This window comes from Erythranthe guttata, chromosome 7 (genome assembly GCF_056151865.1).
Source record: "Erythranthe guttata isolate IM_541 chromosome 7, IM_541, whole genome shotgun sequence".
Taxonomy (NCBI): Eukaryota; Viridiplantae; Streptophyta; class Magnoliopsida; order Lamiales; family Phrymaceae; genus Erythranthe; species Erythranthe guttata.
Genome location: NC_142539.1, coordinates 7,314,107 through 7,337,398, shown reverse-complemented (window position 1 = coordinate 7,337,398; position 23,292 = coordinate 7,314,107). Strand labels below are relative to the sequence as shown.

General features: G+C 33.9%; 1 pseudogene; it reads right to left on the bottom strand.

Annotated features, from left to right (window-relative positions):
- Window positions 1–8,231: 8,231 nt before the first annotated feature.
- Window positions 8,232–10,097, bottom strand: LOC148769113 (protein TIC 214-like; annotated as a pseudogene).
- Between the last annotated feature and the right edge of the window lie 13,195 nt (window positions 10,098–23,292).

Below are 23,292 nucleotides of genomic sequence, written 5' to 3'. Positions count from 1 at the left end.
ATGCTTGTGACAAAGGGACCAAGATATATAATGCCAAGGTGTTTTATCATTAATACGAAAAAGGTTTGTTTATTACAATAATAAATGGAAAGACCACAACCATTAGTTGGCTTGTTGGTCACCTACTCTAACATAACAACCACAGACTTATGCATTGGGTAACTCACATTATTCATATGCACTATATTACTGCATATGACAGTAATTTTTACCTATTCAATGTTTTTTTATGTTTTGGTACTATTTTACTGTCACTGACAGTAACATTATTAGTTTGGTGCAATGTTTCATTGTCATTCGAATTGGATTTATGTTATACTGTATTTCTTATATGAGTTTAACTTTAAGAAAAGCAATATTGGTATAAGATAACACGAAATAAATAAATTGCACATTGAACGACCATTCGCACACCACCTACATAATATACTGCCATTGACAGTAAATTAATGTTTTTAACATAGTACTTGTTTTAAAATAACACGAAAAACATAAGTTGGAAACATAACGTGCATCACACACCACCTACATAATATACTACCATTGACAGTAAAATAGTGTTTTTAACATAGTACTTGTTTTAAAAACAACAACTAAATACGATGACTGGTAAATAATACATCAGACCGGTCATTGCTGTTGAATTATGTCCTCACAAGTTAGTTTGTGATTTACAAAATCGTGAACTATTTCTTTCCTCATTGTATAAATACTCGCTTCTGCATCTAGTTTTACCACAGGCTGTTGACGGTAGTATTGCCTGATGACATACAACACAAATAATCCACAATCCTCCATTTTTTCGATTATGTTGAGGTGAATCTTCAACTTCTTCCAGTATTGCACCCACTGGAATACCGTTGATATTTTTTTCGCTAACAAGGGTCTCCACACCTCGAACCTGCAAAAGCAAAAAAAAGAGTGTTGTTTCATCAATGGCATAACCATGAATATTTTGTAAAACGAACATTTTTCACTTACAATGTCCTGTGCATCTGTCATATATGGATCTCTGCGAATGCTTTGTCCATTCCCAGTGGCTGGCCAGAACTAGTTGTAATATTTCCAGACGTTCTTTTTTCTGTCGAGGACAACCAATTTCCAATTATCTATCACATTTTCGCTACTGCCGTCTGAATGGACTGGAAATATTAGATAACAATAGGTCGAGATATATATGTGCTTGATGCATTGCACCAGCATGTTGTAGAAAAAGGGCAGACCATTCGGTTGTCGATAATGTCCCTGTATATTTTTACAACATCATATATACAAATATCAGCATATATAATATTTTTTGAATTGGTGTAAAAAATTTGACTCACCAGAAGTGAACTCGGTAAAAAACAACAACTTTCACCATCCAAATCCGGATCGATGTTGTCATTAAACTATCCTTTCTCTTGCCGCATATACATAATGGACATGTATGAATCAAGAACCTTCACGTACAAACATAAAAGCAGTCGTCGTAATCATGAAATGCAGTACGAAAATTATTTATTAATGTAAATTACTGTCTTTGAGAGTAGCATTATTAATTTAACTGTCTCTGACAGTATATTAATGCAAAGTTTTTGTTTAAATGTATTAATTCTATAAATGTGCTACAAGTGACAGTAAAGTTATGGGTTTTTTGAATTCTCACATTTGTGTTTGTGGACTTCCTCTTTAGCAACTGTATTATGTTATTCATCTGGACAAACTCAGCCACATAACCTTCTGGAATCCTCCAAATTTGCAGAGTACCCCTATATAACAAATGAGTATATTAGATTAAATATGTAGAAGATTATTTAGCATTAAAAAAAAAACTGTAATACATACCCATGTTCAGTCTCTGCGATTTGTATAGTAATATAACGTACGATGTATTGATCTTCTTCAGAGAGCAAATTTTAAATTCCCGTGTTCATGTAAGTATAATCTTTGCCTTTTTTTTTCTTAGCTGGTTCATTATCATCGATCGCACGTTGTTTCTGTTTGCTATTGCATTTTGCAGATCTGTGACCTCTTTCTGTAACTCTGATGTTAATGTTTGAAGTCTATTCTTGTACACTCGGAGGCATCCCTGTTGACGATAACTCAGAGAAATCTGTGTGTTGTCATTGTCGGAATCTGCATCTGTTCTGCCATGTGACTTTTTTTCTTTGTTTGACTGTGAGTTGGGCATTTTAGCAGCATCTATAGTTGCTGCCAATGCATCCAATCCCCCGGTGCTTGCCTCTTCATTATCACCACATTGATTGTCTTCTCCTTGACTAGAGGAATTGTTTTCTGTTTGATCGACTAACCTCTTTTTGCCTTTGACTTTTCTCTTTGAATCAGATTCATCGCTCTTATGGGGCAGAACTCCTTTAGTTCTTCTCTTCTTTTTGTTTGTGTTTTGTTTCCCCACTGGTTGTTCTTGTTGCTCGTCACCAACTCCGTTATCCTCAATGTCATCAACGTCATCTTCTTCATCTTCCAATTCTCCCAGAGAAGAAGCTTCGAAATCTGTTGGTGCCAACGTTTTAATAGAAACCTGTAATGATACAGTAACATTGTTTAATATTACTGTCACTGACAGAGAAATAATACTTTTTATTAAATCAATGTCAACTACACTGTCACTGACAGTGAAATAAAGTTTTTACTATCTTACATGGTATGTTAATACAGAATAATAGATTGTTGTATGGTTTTCATTTTACCTGGTCTGGTTCTAAATGCTTTAACGAAATTTCGTTGGCTTAGCGACATACAACTTTCAAGTTCCATTTTTGGTACGTTCGAAACTGTTCATTCTTTTCTGGATCAATTGCTGATGATTGCTCAAGGAACCAGTACTATAAACAAGAAGAAATTAATCAGTATAACAAAAAAAAATGGGTTTTTAAACTTTGGATTTGTTAGTTTACATACCAGTAACATGCTAGTGCATCCATGTACATATTTTAGACTAGTTTTTGTGGGTGATTTCACTGCTTTTGTTGTTACTTTGCGAACTGACTTTATGAAGAAATTGAAAATTTCCTCCGCCCAATTGTAGTCATTGATCTTGTCCAGATCTTCCACATACTGGAAAAATGACCAATTAACCAATTGCCCATTAGTAGCGAAGAAGAAGTTTGTCATGAGATTAAGGATTAATATCCTTGTTATATCGTCAACTGCTTCATCACTATCTTTGTCTTGAATTTGAAGCAACACTCGCTTTAGATCTCCAATATTGACAGTTTGAAGACCGTTGAATCATCTGGTAACAAATAATGTTTCTGGCCTTACGCTTCTTGTACCTTCAGCTATTGTCATTTTGGATACTCCATTCTTCAAGCCAAATATGAGTTTACATTCTCTAGTCTTTATTGTCAATACCTTTTTGCCAATAACAAAACCTTTCTTTTCATGGTTGTATGTCTTCAAAATTCTTTGTATGAGGAAGTCGGACTTTCGAATAGATACGAGTTGGATTGTATTTGTAATGATAGGTGTGTAGAATTGTCCAAATGGTGTTCTCCTCAAAGACGTTACTTGTTCATTACTTAGATTCAGGTCTTTGCAAAATTTGATCAATCCGATTATACTTGATCTGTATTGTGGACCATCCCTTTTCTTTTGGATGATCTTAGTCCTTGGCTCTTTTGATTGTTTAGATGATGAGGGGGATGAAAATGAAATGGTGTCAATTGAAATTTTAATGTAACAAGAGTAGATTCGTAGTGCCTAGTTTTACTGTCAATGGCAGGCATTTAGTGGACTGCACGAGAGCGAAACTAATGAATGCAATTTTAATGTCAGTAGCAGCAATACAACACAACCACACAGTGGATTAAATACTTCTGCTAGTGGCAGTGTAATAGTACAAAATGCAAAATACGAGGTTGTTCAAAAACACATCGCCTAATTTTACTGTTAATGGCAAGCAATTAATGGATTATCCAGGCATACAAAATCATCCTAATGTACGAGAGCAAACTAATGAATGCAATTTTACTGTCAGTGGCGGTAATAATACAAAATGCAACATACGAGGCAGTTCGAAAACACATTGCCTAATTTTACAGTCAATGACAGGCAATTAATGGACTATCCAGGCATGCAAATTACGAGAACAAAACTAATGAAGTCAATTTTACTGTTAGTGGCAGCAATACAACACAACCACAAAATGGATGAAATACTTCTGCCAGTGGCAGGGTAATAGTACAAAATGGAAAATATGAGGCAATTCGAAAACACATTGCCTAATTTTACTGTCAACGGCAGGCAATTAATGGACTATCCAGGCATGCAAATTACGAGAGCAAACTGATGAATGCAGTTTTACTGCCAGTGGCAACAATACAACACAGCCACACAGTGGATGAAATACTTCTGGCAGTGGCAGGGTAATAGTACAAAATGCAAAATACGAGGCAGTTCGAAAACACATTTCCTAATTTTACTGTCAATGGCAGGCAATTAATGGACTATCCAGGCATGCAAATTACGATAGCAGACTAATAAATGCAATTTTACTGTCAGTGGCATGGTAATAATACAAAATGCAACTTACGAGGCAGTTCGAAAACACATTGCCTAATTTTACGGTCAATGACAGACAATTAATGGACTATCCAGGCATGCAAATTACGAGAGCAAAACTAATGAACTCAATTTTAGTGTCAGTGGCAACAATAAAACACAACCACACATTGGATGAAATACTTATGCCAGTGGCAGGGTAATAGTACAAAATGGAAAATACGAGGCAGTTCGAAAACACATTGCCTAATTTTACTGTCTATGGCATACAATTAATTGACTATCCAAGCATGCGAATTACGAGAGCAAACTAATGAATGCAATTTTACTGTCAGTGGCAGCAATATAACATTAAATTACATAAATGCAGCAGTATCCACCGAAAAGCAACATAATATTAGACATAATAAACTATAGAAAGAAGAAATATAATTTTACTGTTCGAATCACCAACATTACAGAAAATGCAAAAAAAAAAAAAAAAAAAAAAACTCTAAGTTACCGTGATTGTAAAAATTGAAATTAGAAAAACAACATGCAGAGTAATAATACATCATAGAAGGAGAAGATACATACTCGAAACTTTTTTCTTCGTCCTTGATGATTTTTTCACACGATCTGGGGGTTTAAGATAGTAAAATAGTAAATAATCAAAAAACAAACATGCAGTATAATTAAACCAAAATTTCGCTAGGGTTAGAAAAAAAACGTACTAGATATAGCTTTTTCGCCATTATCTCTAAGAAGGTACACAAATAAAAGTTCGGACACGGATTGAAGGATATTTTTTTGGGTGCAGGATTTTGGGCTTCAATGACGATATGAACAGCAAAATCACAGTAAAAACATGAAGAAAACGTTCCGTCTCCTGCAGTTTTGCTTGTTTTTTGAAGAAAACAGAAGAAATTTTGTGAGAAGAAACGGATTTGAAGAACGTGGTTCAGCGGGAGCAGTTTTTACGAACAAAACCGGCAGAGTGGGAGTTGGGCTGGTGGAATGTTATGAAATTTGATATTTAAGAGAGGGTATTTCGGTCAAAACACAGGGTGATGGGCTTTTATGTTAAAGAAATTTTGGTCTGGATTTATTTGCCAATAAGTAGGGGACGGTGGGCTTATTTGTAATATGCCCTATTAAATAATCAATTTTTACCCTTAAAACATGTTTCGTCTTCCTTAACAAATTTTACCCTCAATTACTTGTTCCTCACGAAATGGATCCAATGTGTTTAATCTACTGAGACAGAAATGTGTTCATCTTGAAATATGGGGACGCAAAGTGCTTTTAGTATAAATTTTAGGGATTAAAAATGTACGATCTTCTAGTATCTTTATATATAAAAGTAAAAAATGTTATGACAACTTAAAAAACCCTACATATTTCCTCTTTTTTTTTTAAATTAATTATTATTATTTCATCTCCTATTTTGCACCATTTTTTTTTTCTCGAATGACTTTCATAACAAATTAGTTAGCAAAATCTTAATCCACTCCGACATTTTTATTTTCAACTTTTGCAATTTCTTTGTAAATCTCTCTCTTAGACACACTTAAATCTCTCTAGATCACACACACCAATGTGGATTTTTTATTTTAATTATTTTTCACTATTTAATTTAACTTTTACTTATCCTGAGATAATTCAAATTTCACAACTGATTATTTTAATAGTGTGTAATTTTTTTTTAATAAAACTTAATCATCATATATTTAAATTTCTTCATTTTCGCAATGCTACCCCGTGCATCTCACAAGAAGAATTGCTAGTTTATATTACTCTAATTACATTAAATAAATATTATTACGGTAAAATAGAAGAAAATTTACTCTATGTACGAATATCATATGTACATTTACTGTCGAAAAATGAGTTTTTTAATCTTCTAAGTTTACTAGTTGGGAGATTTAGTCCACAATGTTTCAAAATTAGAAATTTAGTCATGTAAGTTATAAAAGTTGAGAATTTTGGTCATATGATCTGCTATAGCCTATAACTGTTAATGTGATGGTTGGTTGAATTAGTTCGCATTTAAAATATAAAAAAAAAAATAGATTAAAAATAAATTAGGTGATGTGGCTAATGAGTTAGATGGTTTTAGAGAGAAATTTGATCCTCAATGTCAAATTCACCAAAATAATAGGAAAATTTTAACATGTTAATTTATATATATATTTTTTTTTGTTATATTTTGCAACAAAGAACCTCAATAAACCCTTGAATGAAATCTACCATTATATTTGTATGAAGAAAATAAGAGACTAACTAATGTTTAATAAATATTTCTTAGTTTTTATTTGATAAAAATAGTAATTAAATTTATATTTATCTAAATATTTCATTTTTTTTACAAATCTATACTTAGTGATTACAATAAAATTGAACCAACAATTATATTCAACAAAAACACGGAATTTATTTATTTATTAAAACTTGTTGTAAATTTAAATAACATGCACAGTCATAATTAGTATAAAAAACCAAATACACATTTACGAATTAACCAAAAAAATAATAAAATATTGTCAAAACTCTATGAAATTAAATGTACCAAAAAAGCATTCTAGAGCCCACAAACATAAAATACGTTATCAAATCAAGAGTAATAAATATCCATAAGAGTAATAAACTACAGTCAATTACTATTTTTATCAATTGAAAACTATGAAATATTAATTAAAAAATAGTGATTACAAAAATTCTTATTTCATTCATCAAATAAAAAAAATAATTTGATGTTATATTTTATTTCCCTCCAAAATCATCCAACTCATTAGGCACATTTAACAGATTCAAAGCTTATACTATACTCTATGGAAAAAGACTCTTTAGAAAACTTGAGCAGTTGGAATTCTTGATTCTAGTTGTCGTGGCATGGAAGTTGAGTGCTACGTTGTGGAAAACATTTCTTGATCCTACGGGTCAAAGTTATACATGATGGGGGCCACCTCTTAATCCCGTTTGACAGTTGAGTTATATCATGCCATCGTGTTATCAGTTATTGCAGTTCTCTTCGGTCAATATGAGGACCTAAGTGCTATGTGGGATATGAGTTCAATGTACAACACCAATTATTTATAATCCCATATGAACCACCTCTAGGGTCTTGTGCTCACACCTATCTGCCATATCTTGTTGATATGCTTAATTGAGCCAATCTAATGGGCTTACAATTTATTTATCTACTAGGCCACGAGCCCAATATAAAAGACCACTATCACCGAGGCCCAATCACCTTCAAATAAGGTTTGGGCCCAACAATCTCAATTAAGGTATAAACGACGATATAATTCACTTATTAAAGGTACGCCCTATTATCTAAATAATATTATGAGTCAAATTCTCTCAACTATTTCGACAATCCGCACATCTGACTTGAGCGTCGGAGGGGTTTCCGCCGAATCAACCCCCGACCTAGTTCACGTGTTCTCTGTTCGCAGGTATCTCAGGGTCATCTAGCACGTGAGCAGTGATCCTCTTTGCTCTCCCAGCTCCCTCTATTTCAACTACTTAAGGTGATCTCTTTATAGCATCATCACTTGTGAACTAGAATGTTTTCGAAGATCATCTAAAGTAGAGGACGAAGAGCTAAGTGTTATGCGGGGCAAAGTGCTACGTCGTGGGAGCCACCTTTTGAACATGGAGGACAAAGTGATATACGATAGTTTTTGAATCTATAAACGGGTGTGGGACAGTGAAGAATTGTTATAATATTTGGAATAAAAGGTTTGCACTGAAAGAAATATTATCCCCTCTATCTGTTGTTTTCTATAAAATATCCAAGTGGATCTCTCTATTCCATTCCTGTAAATCCTCAGACCATTCCGGAAATTGAAATAGAAATATACGTCCAACATTTTTCGCAATTATAAATGAAGGTAATATAATATATTTTCGAAAAATAGATTGGTTTAGTGACATGCAACCTCTTATTACTTGTGCAAATGGAAGGGTATCCCAAGCTTCTGGTATTTCTCTTTGCGTTTTCTCCTTTCTTTTGTTATTTTTTTTTTCTCCATTTGTTTGCTCTTCTGTATACTCTACAACTTTGAATGCTTCCCTTTTTCCCACTCAACTTCTAAAAAATAGTTTAATCAACCCGGAGATATCAAAAGAAAAAAGAGAGAATTTTTGGATTATGTTCAAAAAAGAAGTGAATGTACATTTGCTTGAAACAATTCTAAAATAATTATTTACGCCTTTGAGACCGCATAGAACCTTTGATTATACCTCGCCGAAAGTCTGATTGTTGTGAATCTTGTATCAAAGCTACTTCGTCTTGATTGGGCGTATTTGTATTTGTAGTATTATGATCAATATCCTGCTTGTTAGTAGTAAAAATTACCACACGTTTTTCTTTTTTTTTAACGAATTTGATAATCTATAGGTACGCCTTTTGATATTCTCCTGACTATTGTTCTAATTCGGTGATTAATTTGTATGACCATCGAGGAATTTTTTTTTTTTCTGATTTATTTTGTTCTAATCGATTTTCTTCTAATTTTTTGACTATTAACATCATGAGTTAATAAATAGTTTAAACTTTTTTTTCCGCTTTCGGAAATTTTTCTTACTTTTGAAAATAAATAATGACCTTTCTAATTTATGTTGGTGTATCCTGATTTTCTAATAAAATCACTTAAGAAATCAACAATTTCTGTTGAATTTTTTTTTTTCTGTTCAAATTCTTGCTAATCAGTATCCGCAAGAAGAATACCATGAATTCTATATATCCCAAATTTCCCTATGATATTCTCTATCAAAGTTTTTTTTAGGATTGAAGCTGAAGGTTTTTGTAAATTGTTTTCCGATATGATCCATTGAAAGGATCATATCTTTTTATTCTATCGTAGAATCATCATTATATAATTGAATTCTTTTTTTGAGTATATTCAACGAAATAGACTAAGTTTCAATTCGGTTTAGAAACTCGTTGTTGAAACTTTTTCTTTTTTGTTTATTGGTATAAACCCAATGGTTGTATAGTTCATTAGATGAAGATTTTTCAAGCGTAAGGGAGGATATCTTTTTTTTTTTATCATTTCCAAAAAAAAAAAACACATACACTAGGAGGATAGTTAAAAGAGATTCTGTCTTTTCCATCACATTGGCATATTTCGAAAAAAATATTGTGACATTTGATTTCTCACAACTTTCTCAAATTTAGTATTTTTTATGTAGTGAAGTGGTCTATTCTAGCGCTTTGAATCCAAAAGAAGAGTTACAAGATATTAGTCAAAGAAAGAGAGAAAATGATCGTTTTTATTTTCAATTTTTTTTATCAAAAAAATCATGAATTCTCATTATTTTCATTTATATTGATTAAATAAGATTCTATATAAAAGGAGTTTTTTTATAACCTTTCTCAATAAATCGAAAGTGGAATTTATCTTCCTTTCCATTCACTCAGATTTCTTCTGTTTTATCAATTTTTTTTGGATCCGCCTTTCTTCCGAAAACAAGAAAGAAGAGGGATCTTTTTCGATCGATACCTCTAGTTTATGTTTGGTTTACTTCAGTTTAGAAGCTTTGTTGACTTTAAATGTGTATGAAAATTCACTCGTTCTGTTGAGAAAGATTACTTGTTACGACATTGGGTGTGGTAACAGAATTCTTGTGTTGTCACAGTAATTAACCTACTAAAGGCAGAATAAAAAACACAAGAATTTAATGTGGGTCGGATACAAACGTACCTTACATCTACAAGGACTTGCAAACTAGTTCATATTTACTGTGTACATTAATAGGACTTAATAAAAAACTAAAGACTCCCTCTTTATGTTATATGCCGTTCTTGCACACGACTCGAACTTGTTGATAATCAAAGCAATTTCTCCATCCGCACTCTTGGACTCCTTCTAATGTTGAACTCCCTTCAAACGGTGCATCGACCTCTCCCGAGATCTTTTAAGCACTTCTCCCGAAACGCCGATCTTCTTTATGGCCTGGTAGAAGAAACTCGTCCTGTTACCACACCTGATGTGCCGACAGGGCTGCAGCACGGGCTGCACCCTTCAAAGCCGTTATGCTGGGATTTTTCTTATTAAAGCTCCATGGCTCTTCACATGTTCTTATGACTTATATAGGGAGGAAAATAAGCCTCTAAACCTAACTTGAGCCCTAATAAATCAATTTAACTAGGTAATACAATCCTAGACGATTTCTACTTCTATTCTAGATAAGTACAAAAGATACCTAACTGGAATCTAATACATGGAAATAAATCTAAGTCCTAATAACAATATTAGAAGAACAAGACTCTAATTAATTCCAAAATAAACATGGAAAAAAAAATCTTTGCCAATCTTTAATTTTCACGTGTGGCGGATTTCTTCAATCTTCACTAATAGAAATCTAGCGCCAACAAGCTTTTTCTATTTCTATATATCTTTCTCCTCACTTTCCACTCTTTCTTCTGTTTCTTCTGTTTTTGAATTTATTACTTTTAGTTATTGAGTCAAAATGAGCGACTGTATTCTACCTACATAGTAGACATAGGCAATACATAAAAGAATGCTAAAAATCCGAGACATAAAATTTATCAATTTTGATACAAGGTACTTATTAGATCGAATGTACTTATTCGATCTCATACAATGATTTTGCCGCATCCAGACTAATACCAATATAATCCAAGCTATTTCATGAACAAAATGTGACCAATTAACCAACCAATAAAACTACTTGTTATAAATAAAATTTTGTTGCTGCATCGAAACATATAAATGTTGACTAATCTGGCTAACATGAACTTAGTAAAATGAAATGGTTGAATAATTGAAAAATGAGATTATTCAGGAATACACATTGAATGTTGAAATTACGCATTGAATTTCGTGTAGTAGATCCATAATCAAAAAAGTGTTTGTGATTGTTCTAGAAGAAATGAAACAAAAGATATGGTAGAGCTAGAACAGTTATTATATGAGGTCTACCCAATGCTAGATGCAAAGGCGCATAATAGATCGATATGAATATCATGATCTGTCCCATAATAAAACCAGTTGTTTTTGATACCTGTTCTCGGTTCCTTTTTCCATAACCTGAGCTCGGAGAAGGAAGAGATAAAAGGACCCTATGGAGAATGTGGTAAGAAATCCATAATAGAGTACGGCCACAAACGACCGAATTGATTATCTCCATCCATAAGGAAACTAGATTACCTAGTAAAAATGATTGAAAAATCATCACAAACATTATTGCAATTTCTGGATTATTATAGAGCTAATTGCATAGACCCCCGGTGAAATTTTGAATGGCTAAAAACCCCCTCATGTTAAAAATATTAGCATAGAACCCCCTATATTATTTTTGACAAAGCACACTGGGCCTTATTTCGAAATTAGCAGTTGACTTATATGAAATGACTAAACTAACCCTCATATTTTTTAATAATTTATGTTTCAATTAAATAAATAAAATGCAAAAAGGAAAAAAAAAAAAAAAAAAAAAAAGAAAATTATCACCCAGGTCATCGTCTTCCTCCCGCAACCCAATTCTTCCATCAAGCCCTCAGCCGCCGCTTCACTACCACCACAGCCGCATCACCACCACCACGGCCGCACCACCGCCACATCACCACCACCACGTCCGCATCACCGCCGCATCACCAAAACCACGGCCGCACCACCGCCGCATCACTACCTGCCTTCCCACCCCAAAAAAAAATATGCTGCTTGATGGGTTCTTTCATATCTATTGTAAATCAAGATTTTGGATCGAGTTACATTTTGTGCGTGTGTGTATTGTACTGGGGCCTGTGTTTTTTTTGCTTGAAGTGCTTTTGTCTTCCGGCGGGTTTAGATGGAGGAAGCAACTTTTGTTGTTTTTTCTTCTTTTGCAAATGGGCAGGTTATGAAGATGAATCGCTGTTATTGTTTGTTTTATATATATATATATATATATATATATATATATATATATATATATATATATATATATATATATATATATATATATATTTATATATATATATATATATATATATATATATATATATATATATATATATATATATATATATATATATATATATATATATATATATATATATATATATATATATATATATATATATATATATATTGGCGAGGAGCAGATCGGAAAGAGAGGGGAAGAAGATGATGAAGTTTTGAGATTATGAAACAATTTGGTTCTATGCAATTTGGAGAGAGAGCTTTTCTGAAATTAGTGGGGATTGAATTGAAAATTCTGAAAACTTCATTTTGAGCTTATGAAAAATATTTTGGGTAAATTTATAAATTTCAAAAATTGATTTAAAGGGTATTAAGCTCTTTCTAGTTCCAAAATACGACGCCCAGTCGCACAAAGCGCGAGTGTATAACACATCGAGCTCGTAGGGTCTTTTTTGGCTTTGACTATTTTTCGCATGGGGTTTTGTGCTAATATTTTAACACGAGGGGTTTTTCAGCAATTCGAGATTACACAGGGGTGGTTTTTGCAAAAAACCCAATTATTATATGATGATTTTGGAACTTTCCATATATAGAAAATAAATAGAAAGAGATAGACTAGAAACGATATATATTATATCAATTACACCAAAGAGGTATTAAATGAATGGAATTGGGATATGGATGGAATACAATAAAATAGAGCCAGTTTGAGGTTCCCTCTGAAATGAGGCATGGAAGGGAGCCACTACGAAGAAGTTCCGGCAATTACGAAGGAAGGTTCGAGCTCATATTGGTCATGGGTTGAGAATGGGAATTGAACTCTATGAGACCTAATATCCCGTTGTTCCTCACTAGCTCAGATAGAGTAGTCGGTTGTTAATCGATTGGTCGTAGGTTCAAATCCTACTTGGGGAGATTTGATTAATTCTGAATTAACAAATTCAAAATAAAATGAAAATAAAGGGGCTCACTTTGACGGTTAAGAGTAGGGAACATGTTCCCTATTTTTGTTTCTATCTCATCGTATCCCATTTTGTTATGCGAGATTTGATAAAATGACCGTCAATACCTAGGTGTAGGTTCTGGCTAATCCTTTGCTCCATAGCCCCGGGGCTATTTACAACTAGCCAATTACGAATTCTCGGATGTATTAGCACTGCATCTTTGATGCATGCATCGATTCTCCCGAGAGTTCACAATTACCGCGTGCAAACATATTAATGACGAGGCAGGCATTTCTGTTATGCTACTAACACTTGTACTTGCTCGCCTATTCTACCCAAGCCTAGCTTGAGGAAGAGTTACGGGGCGTAAAATAAAAACATACACTGATGGTTCCAGGCATACTATGTGTAATGATTCCCTCATTCACAATAAATAAAAAGAAAAAGTGAACATTGGGTTCATAATTTGGTGCTTCCATTTCAATCTTGTGGTCATATGCTTATTCTTTCATTTCCATAATATCCCAATGTGTGTTTGACCCGTATTACTGAAAAAAGTTGTTGAATGTATTTTATCTCACTAAGTCATTTGGACTCATCCTCCCTGTTGTTTGTCCAATTCAGATGAGTTCTAAACTCTTGAGCCTAGAAGCAATATTCACGGATAAATGACAAAACAAATTATGTACCTGCAGTGAGATGACGATTTAGATTTTTGTGTAGGAGTTGTACATACGAAGTCCTCTAGTATTGTGTATTTATAGTTTGTACAACTTTGACTTTATGTATATGAAGCAATAGAGTGTAGTGAATATGTATAAATTGTTAGAGTATGTGACTAACAAGCCAAATTGTGGTTGTGCTCTTTCATTTATTCTTGTAATAAATAATCATTTTCCATATTAATGATAAAACACCTTTTGGCATTCTATATCTTTGTCCCCTTGCATAAGCATAGATATAGTCTTTACAGTTATTATAATTACTTATATTTGATCTAGTAGGATCATGAGATATTCACTCAAGTAATATAACTGTTAAACCATGTTCCTAATCGACGGGTTACGCCGCCAATGAGGATATCGGCCTTTCCCATTAGAGACTAGCACTTAGTGCATGTGTACTGCATCTCATCAGTAAACGGTATTGTGATATCAGCATACATAACTGGGTGATCGTAAGTTGACGAGTTCACTGAACTCCCTCATCCTAGAAATCTCTAAGTGGTTCTCAATAATCGAGTAGAGATCTCTATGATATAGTTGTACACCATTAGTCCTTAAGACCTAGACAACACCGTGACTTCACTAGAGGACCAGCTGTATCATGACCTGTCCCTGAGTTCCACCGAGGATGCCCCAAGGGCCAGTGTTCGTGCAGTCCGAAATCTAGTGTGAGGTCTGTGCATTGTAGTCGGGGACTCGATCGCTAGAATAGTCTTGGATGTCCTGTGTGTTCTCGTAGTTTGTAATCATTATGTCTCTGGCCAGAGCTGACTAAGTGATGATTAGGGAATGTGATTCTCCAAGTCATGCACGCACCGATTACAACACTTAGAACGATCGCACAGTTATTGAACAATAAAAGAGGTCTTGATGAACCAATGCCTCTAGTTCAATTGGGGCATATGTTATCGAAGGGATTGTACTATACGTTAACCGTATCACACGGTTCTTGCAGACACTTCATTTGTATCTAGGAAATCATGATGCGTAGTTGCTAGACGCCAATCTTGATTCGCTGGGTGGTTAAGTTGAAACGAGCTTCATCTTAATTATAAATCTAGGACGAGTTTAAACCACAAAGGGTTGTGGGCCCATGACTAGCTTACACATGAACCATCGAGGGTCAGACTCCTTGTGTACTCGAATTCATTGAATAAACGGTCAAAGATAAAAATGTTTAATCTTTGCATGATTGGAAGTCAATACGATTGAGTCCAACATTCATAATTGGGAATTATGAATGAGAATAAGAAAAGGAAAGAGTTAGGCGATTATCTTAATGAACTTTCTAAATTGGGAAGTTTCCAAATTTAGCATGTTTACTAGATTAGGGTTTCCAGTATTAGAAATCGATTCGTATCGACGAGGACATTTCAATGATTCCAAAAATATAATTGTTATAATTTTTCGATCATTGGTTTATGAGAAACGAGCAAAGAAAGACAAACCAGCTTAAGCTGTTGCGCTCGGTCCAACTTCAGCCTGTTAGGGCTTGTATACAAGACACTATAAATACAAGATTTATAGGTCTTGCACACAAGAGAGAAAACCCTAGCCGCTCACCCACGTCCGCTGCCACCTCCGCCACTCCGCCGTCGCCGGAAATCGGCGCCCACGCGCCGTTAACTCTTCGGTAGCTTTTCCTTATATTTATTCTTCCATTTTGTTCTAACTTTTGCGTGTCTAGTGCCACATGACTGTAGAATTTGGTATACAAGGTGAAATCCGAGAGAAAGAAGACAAATGAGTCAGATTGTCGAGATCCCGTCGCTGAACCGCCGCCGCACGCGCCCTCATGCGCCGCCCGAAGACAGCGCGTGAACTGCACCCGCCACTGCCCCCCGCGTCTGTCGCCGCCGCTTCGCCGCCGCTTCTCCCGACTGCACGGATTGGTTTCCTTGGCAGTTTGCGTCGATTTCGAAAGTTCGCCTCACGCTTTAAGAGGTAATTTTGGGCCAATTTTAATTAACATGGATTAGTTTAATACGATTAATTAAATACGAATTTTACTTAAATGATTTCGTGAAATTGTTTAATGCATGATGTATGATTTACATATTACGTGACTTTCCTAGCAAATTAGTTATATGCTTGTTTGTTTGCAATTTGCGCTGGAGTGTTAAGGTACGCAATTAATTGTTATAATTGTGCACGTGTTTATACGATTTAAATTCGTTTTTCATATAAAAATTTTGTTATCCGTTGCGTACACGTTCTCAATTCCCATATTAATTGCTATAATTTCTGACAGGAGCTCCTATCCAATATTTTTTTAATTTCTTGGCAATGCAAGAAGCAAGCTACTAGTTCTAGATCATATGCGGATGTGGCTAGTGAACTCTTATGGATATAACAACTTCTTAACGAATTTCAAGTTATTCCATCTCCCAGTTTGTTTTTCTGTGATAATTTTGTTGCAATGCATCAAATCTCTCTCTCTCTCTCTCTCTCTCTCTCTCTCTCTCTCTCTCTCTCTCTCTCTCTCTCTCTCTCTCTCTCTCTCTCTCTCTCTCTCTCTCTCTCTCTCTCTCTCTCTCTCTCTCTCTCTCTCTCTCTCTCTCTCTCTCTCTCTCTCTCTCTCTCTCTCTCTCTCTCTCTCTCTCTCTCTCCATTCATGTATGATTCATTTCCCTCCCCATATTCATTCATTTCTTTAGCTTTCATAAAAGTTAACTTCGTACTCCATTGGTTAGGTAAAGTAACGACAACTTTCCAAAGCTTAAAAGGGAATTTATGATCTTATTGAACATAAAAAGGATGAATTAGACAAAAAAATTATCCAATTTATTTTGTATCATAAATTATGTATCAATCACATTGCGACAACTTTATTGTAGCAAAGTTCCATCCACTCTCCTTGGAGTGTTTACTATCTTTTTTGTTTTTCCTTTTTTTGAGGAATACTATATGTTAAGTGTACATGTACACTTATTTTTATCCATTTAAGGCTAAGAATCGACGAATTATATTTTAAAATGTCTTGTGTATAGTTTAGGTGCATTTTAGTTATTATTGTATATAGGAGGTAAAATCATGCATTTGTCGTATTTTACGTGTTTTCTTGGTGTTTCAGTGGCTAAATGGCGAATGAGGGTGAAAATGGGGCGAAGAAGTACAAAAAGTGACCCACATATCGATCATGGCTTCTACCGATCGTTCCATGGAGCTAGAGAAGCACTAGGATTACCAATCGATCTGTAGGAGAACTTATCGATGAAGCAGTCCACGGATCGATTGGTAAGAGCTGATGCAGTGGCCTGATCTGGAGGAAGTAAATCGTAATCCTAGCGACGAATCGATCAGTGCATACCTATTGATCGGTCGGTGGTTACTGTTATAAAAAGGGGAAATTTTTGGAATTATAAGGGGAAGCAGATTTGGACTAACAACACAACTTGGGAGAGAAGAAAACATAGGAAATCCATACCAAAGAGCCAAGGATCAATCGAGACGTCGAGAGAGCAACGTTAGACCCGAAGAGAGAATATTCGACTTTAATTTTTTCAACAATAGAGTTTGCTTTCCTCTCTTTTACTATGAATTACTTTTGTAGTCATAGAACATCTTCCATTGCTTTTGTAGATACAACGGCTAGTTAGTTAGTTTATTTATCTGGGATTTCGTTGGACCCTATGATGGAGTTATTGAATTGTGCCTTGATATTATGCAAGTTTGAAAAAAAAATCCAATTTATTTCATATATAGGCTTTTGTTAGGATACTAGACACAAAACCCCGCTTTTATCTATACTAGTAACCGAGTTTTCTTCTCTACAAAGAATCCAAGAAAATCCAATTTTCTTCTCTCCCAAGTTGTGTCTAGTATTTAAGTAATGGCACAAAGATTTTATTTTCTTCTAGACACAAAAGAAAATTGTAGCCTCTTATTTAAGGAAGCAAGTAAAATTTGTGATATTCAATTTTTTTCCTCAGACTGACAGAGTATATAAATCCATAACATATACAATTTTTTTTTATAAAATGCGGTAAAAAGATTAGTGCAATGCATTGACTACTTTACATGTACCAAACACAAACACACATAAATTGCATCGGACAGATAGACTCCAACACATATGTTTTTTTTCCTAAAGGTTAGATCGAACAAAAGAAAATAAAAAATTTGAATATCACTGGTTTTTAGCAAAAGATTTCATACGAAAATGGGATGCGGACGTCAGGACGAAAAAAAGATAAGAGAAGAATAAGGATATTCACTCTAAAATTTGCATAGATAATTTCAATCAAAGTACAATAGGAAAAAAGTGGCAAGTGCAGTACAAGAGAATAGGAACACAAACTCTTTCATGTAAGATCAATTTCTTCCTTTCTTTTTCTAAAGGAATTAGGTTACCTATTCCAATGTACTAAGATAGTAGTATACCTGAAGAGCTATTCGACATCTCAAAACCCATTTGTTAGACATTCATGTTTTTTTTCTTCCCTCTCTACACGTGAAGAAAATATCAGGATAATCAAGTCAAAGAATAATGAGTCTTGATATTCAATCTTATATATATATATATATATATATACATATATATATATATATATATATATATATATATATATATATATATATATATATATATATATAAGAATGTCATGATGCTGACCTCCTCCGCTCAAGCAAATAGGAGGATTACTTGTCTCCTTGAACCCTAGCCTTCAATATTGCAGTCATCTCCAACTTATCAAATACAAATAAATGGTAAAAGCATGCATGAAAAAAACAAATTAAATAGCTAGGCCAGGTAATTCCAATAATAGTAGAAAATTCAGTAAAAACTCTGTAAAAACAGGCCACATAAAGCGTCGAAAATAATGCTAACACATGTCACGCTTGTTCAAAAACATTAAAACAGAGTTCTCCTCATTTTTGTTTTGCCTGTTGTATGAGGGAAAACATAGAATTCTTCTTCGCTAACAATATTGTCTTGAGTGAAGCGCAAGAGACGGACTTACAGAATAAAACTGCAATTTTGTTAACAGAAATAAAAGAACAAAATTTCGCTGAGCAGAGAGATATTTTCGCATAGTCCCAATGACCCACCAAAGGTTTTTTCGGAAAAGAACAAAATAATACAAACAACCAAACAAAATTTTGAGGAGCAGAGATATTTTTCTGGTAAAAGAATAGCATAGAATCAGGTATGCTAAAGAATTTTTCAGAAAAGAGCAAATAGCTTTCCGTAAAAAATTTAAATATTTAAATGTTAGGAATGAAGACAAAAACAATGAACTTGATGGAATCCAATATAAACAACAACATTGATTACGCCAACTAACCGAAACCATTATAAGTATATCGGAAAAAGATTTTCATTTCTTTGTAAAAAGAAAACGTTTTGAACGGACAACAATTTTAAAAAACTAAAGCTGTAATTTTTTCACACATATGACATAACTGAACAAAAATTCGCAGAGCTTCGAAATTCCCAAAAAAAAAATTCGTAAAAACAGACTGCATTTCTTTAAACACGGAAGCCCAAACAAAATAGCAAAGAAAAGAAGTTTGTACTATAACATACTCGCAGATATACATTTTCGGAAAAGAAAGATTTTTTTTTTCAGACTATTACATATCCGTCAATTGATTTTTCGAAAGACAACGGAACGACGCAAACAATAGAACAAACTTTAGAGGAAATTTAAATACATTACATATAACGTCAAGAAAACTGGTTCCAGAATTTCATTGCAGTTTAGTTATGAAGCATTGTACCATCTAATGGCTCCATTAGTCATCTCTTATTTCCATTTTCACTTACAGCAAGATGAACTATTGAAGCTTCGACAGAAACATAATAAATGCTAAAGTAAAGATGCAAGTAAATAGAGCAGCAAAGGATTTCATAAGATGAAGCTTGAATGCAAAACCAACCTCTCGACCCACTAAGTTGTGTGGAAATTGTCAATTTACCCGAATAAATAGTTACAAAAGATGAAATTCAGAAGTAGATCTACAATAACTAAAACAATTTTTTGCACGACTACTACAAAGAATCAATCATATAAAATTACATCCATAATATACCAAGTAATCAAGAATTCTCAAATAAAAAATTACCAGAATCAGAGATTGGTCTTTGACGACACAATCCATAATATGGGTTGATGCTATGCTGCGATGGAAGAAGAGCCGTAAAGAGAATCCAAACCATATCAGCTTCCATTGTTTGACCGCCGGAAACAAAAATTGAAAAGAAGAGTTGTGGAAACGTGCAGAAATTGATAAAGCATGTATGAACAGATCCACTAATCTAACATAACAAAGTTGCGAAAACTAAACTGAAAAATTAGACGCAAACAATTTGTAAAAAAAAAACAAATAAACATGAAAAAAGGAAAAAGAACAAATAGGATCTTACGTTGGTGGAAAGAAAACATTGTGATGTAGTTGCAAAGTAATGCTCCACCAGTTCATCAGGTATCTGCAAAGCAATGAAGAAACACAATAATTGAATTTAATCGGTATATTAGGAAAAATACTTACCATGAGATTGATTGCTTCTGGGTTTTCCATTTTCTCCATTGTTACAGAAAAAAGAGGTTACTGTGTCATGGGAGTGGTGAAATGATATGTGTTTATACGATAAAGAAGCAACTAATGAATAATGAGAAGTGGAGAAGTGGAGGGAGAAGTTTCTACGCTTGAGAAGTTATGCAGTTACAAAGCCGTGGGCAGCTCTATAAAGAGTGGGACGGAAAAAATAAAGGAAAAATACTGCTAAAACTAGAAATTTCGAAAATGCCCCTAAATTTAGGTTTAGGGTTGTAGGTCAAAATATCTTCTTTTTATATATAAGATAAACAATAAAAATTCAATAAAGTTAATTTATTTTGGTCTTTTATGAGAATCTACATGTGTGTTTCAAATGCTTTTAATAAAATATTGATTATTGTCACTTAATTAAATTCACGAGTCTAATATTCTAATAGTATTCAAAATGGCATACTAAGGTGCACATAAAGATCATTTCGAAAGTTCGTTTCGAATATAAAATATTAATAAACTATCTCTTCACAAACACTATAGTCAAAACCTAACAACTTAATATATCTATCTGAAAAGAGAAAATATTCTTCCGGCATTAATGGAGCGTATCTTTTGGCATTTACGTGTTGGACACATCAACCCTAATAGGATTCAAAGACTGATCAAAGATGAAACTGGGAGTTCATTGGATGTTGAAGAACTGTCCGTATATGAATCTTGTTTGGAAGGTAAAATGACTACGAGGATCTTCAAGGCAAAAGGTAATAGAGCAAAATGAACGTAATAATTAATCCACTTAGATGTATGTGGTCCAATGATAATTGCAGCAAAATGTGGCTATGAATATTTAATCCCTTTCGTTGATGATTATTCTTGCTATAGATGTGTATATGCAATGCGTTCTAAATCCAAGGCTTTTGAGAAATTCAAAGAATTTAAAGCTCGACTAGAGAAATGATTAAATAAAAACATCAAGAGAGTTCGTTCCGATCGAGGTGGTGAATACCTAGCAGGATCATTTTTTAACTACTTGGTTGAACAAGACATTTCATCCCAATTGTTAGCACTGGGTACTCCACAGTAGATGGGGTTGCAGAAAGAAGAGATATGATTCTCTTAAAAATGGTTAGATCTATGATGAGTTACTCGACTCTACCCATTTTCTTTTGGAGAAATGCCTTACAAACATCGACACATCAACTCAATAGAGTCCCATCTAAGACAGTACCCAATACCTCTGTGGAATTGTAACTTGGGCGAAAGTCACATTAATGCTATGAGAATTTAAGTAATGATAAACATGACCTCAAAATATAATTTTGAGAATATAATCGGGTTCAATTATTATTTGGACGTGAAAAATAAATAATTATTTAATATTTAATTAAATGAATTGTTAGTAGAATTTGATTTAATTAATAATTATTTGCTCATATTATATTTTCTCCTTTGGTCCCTATTGTAGTCCTATGGATAATTCTAATTTATTAAGAAAATTAATTTAATCAAGTAAATAAAGTGAAGAAAATTTGGAAAATAATTAAGCTAATTTAGCATAAATTTTCGGCCACGGAGAATAAAGAGGAGAATGATTTTTTCCTTGTACCCCTTTCCTATTTCAACTTCTCCAAGAATCTTAAGAGATAAGATGAAGGAAAGTTGATCAAAATTTGGAGGGTAATAAGCTTAATACAAAATTTTCACAATCTTTAAAAATAAACAGTTTAATACAAAAATTTCACAATCTTTAAGTCCAAAGAAAAAAACATAACCTAAAAAGAGATAAGGAGAGACACGACCTCTAATGTTCATATGAATGAAAAGACTGAAGCATATAGAAACACAATTAGAGCCTTAGAGCTTTGAAGTAATGGCGGCAGTGCCGTTTATAAACCTCGACGGCAGAAGCAAGATCTATTTGTCTATCCATCAACCATTTAATTTGAGGTATATCGCTACTTCTCCGATAGTTAGAGTCTTATGCATGGTTCATGGGAACCGCGCCGGTATGGAGAATATATCACGTTCCTAATTATGCAAATCATCTTCCTTAATTAGTTTTTCCTTATATACACAATTACCTTAAATCACGCCTTGCACTGTATATTTTATGCTGATCTACCGTGATTGTAATCACTTAATTGATTCCCATTGAATCAATCCTCATGTATATATACTCACATATACATCAATGAAAAGTGGAAAAATCCAACTTAAGAAATCTTTTATGGTATCAAAGTCATTAGCCTCACGGCATCTCTGATCCCTTTATTATCATTTTTTTTTCTCTCCTTTCTTCACTTATAATGTCGGCCGATCCCTCGATATCTCCGAACCAGACCACTGCCACCACGACTGCTGATAACACTATACCCATCTCCCTTTCACCACAGACCTTTGATGTTTCCTCCAACAACCACCTTATCTCTATAAACGCCGCCGCTCAAACTCCCGTCAAACTCACATCCACGAACTACCAATCTTGGCACACTCAGTGGTATTCACTCTTGTGCGGATATAGATTTCTAAAATTTGTTGACACCAAACCCACCCCCATTCTTCTCCAAAACGAATATTGGTTTTGTCAAGACCAGCTAATTCGCAGCGCCTTAATCGCCTCCTTATCCGCTGATCTCATTCCCTTTGTTGTTGAAGCTAAGACTTCCTACGACGTCTGACACACTCTTGCCGACACTTATGCCAAAC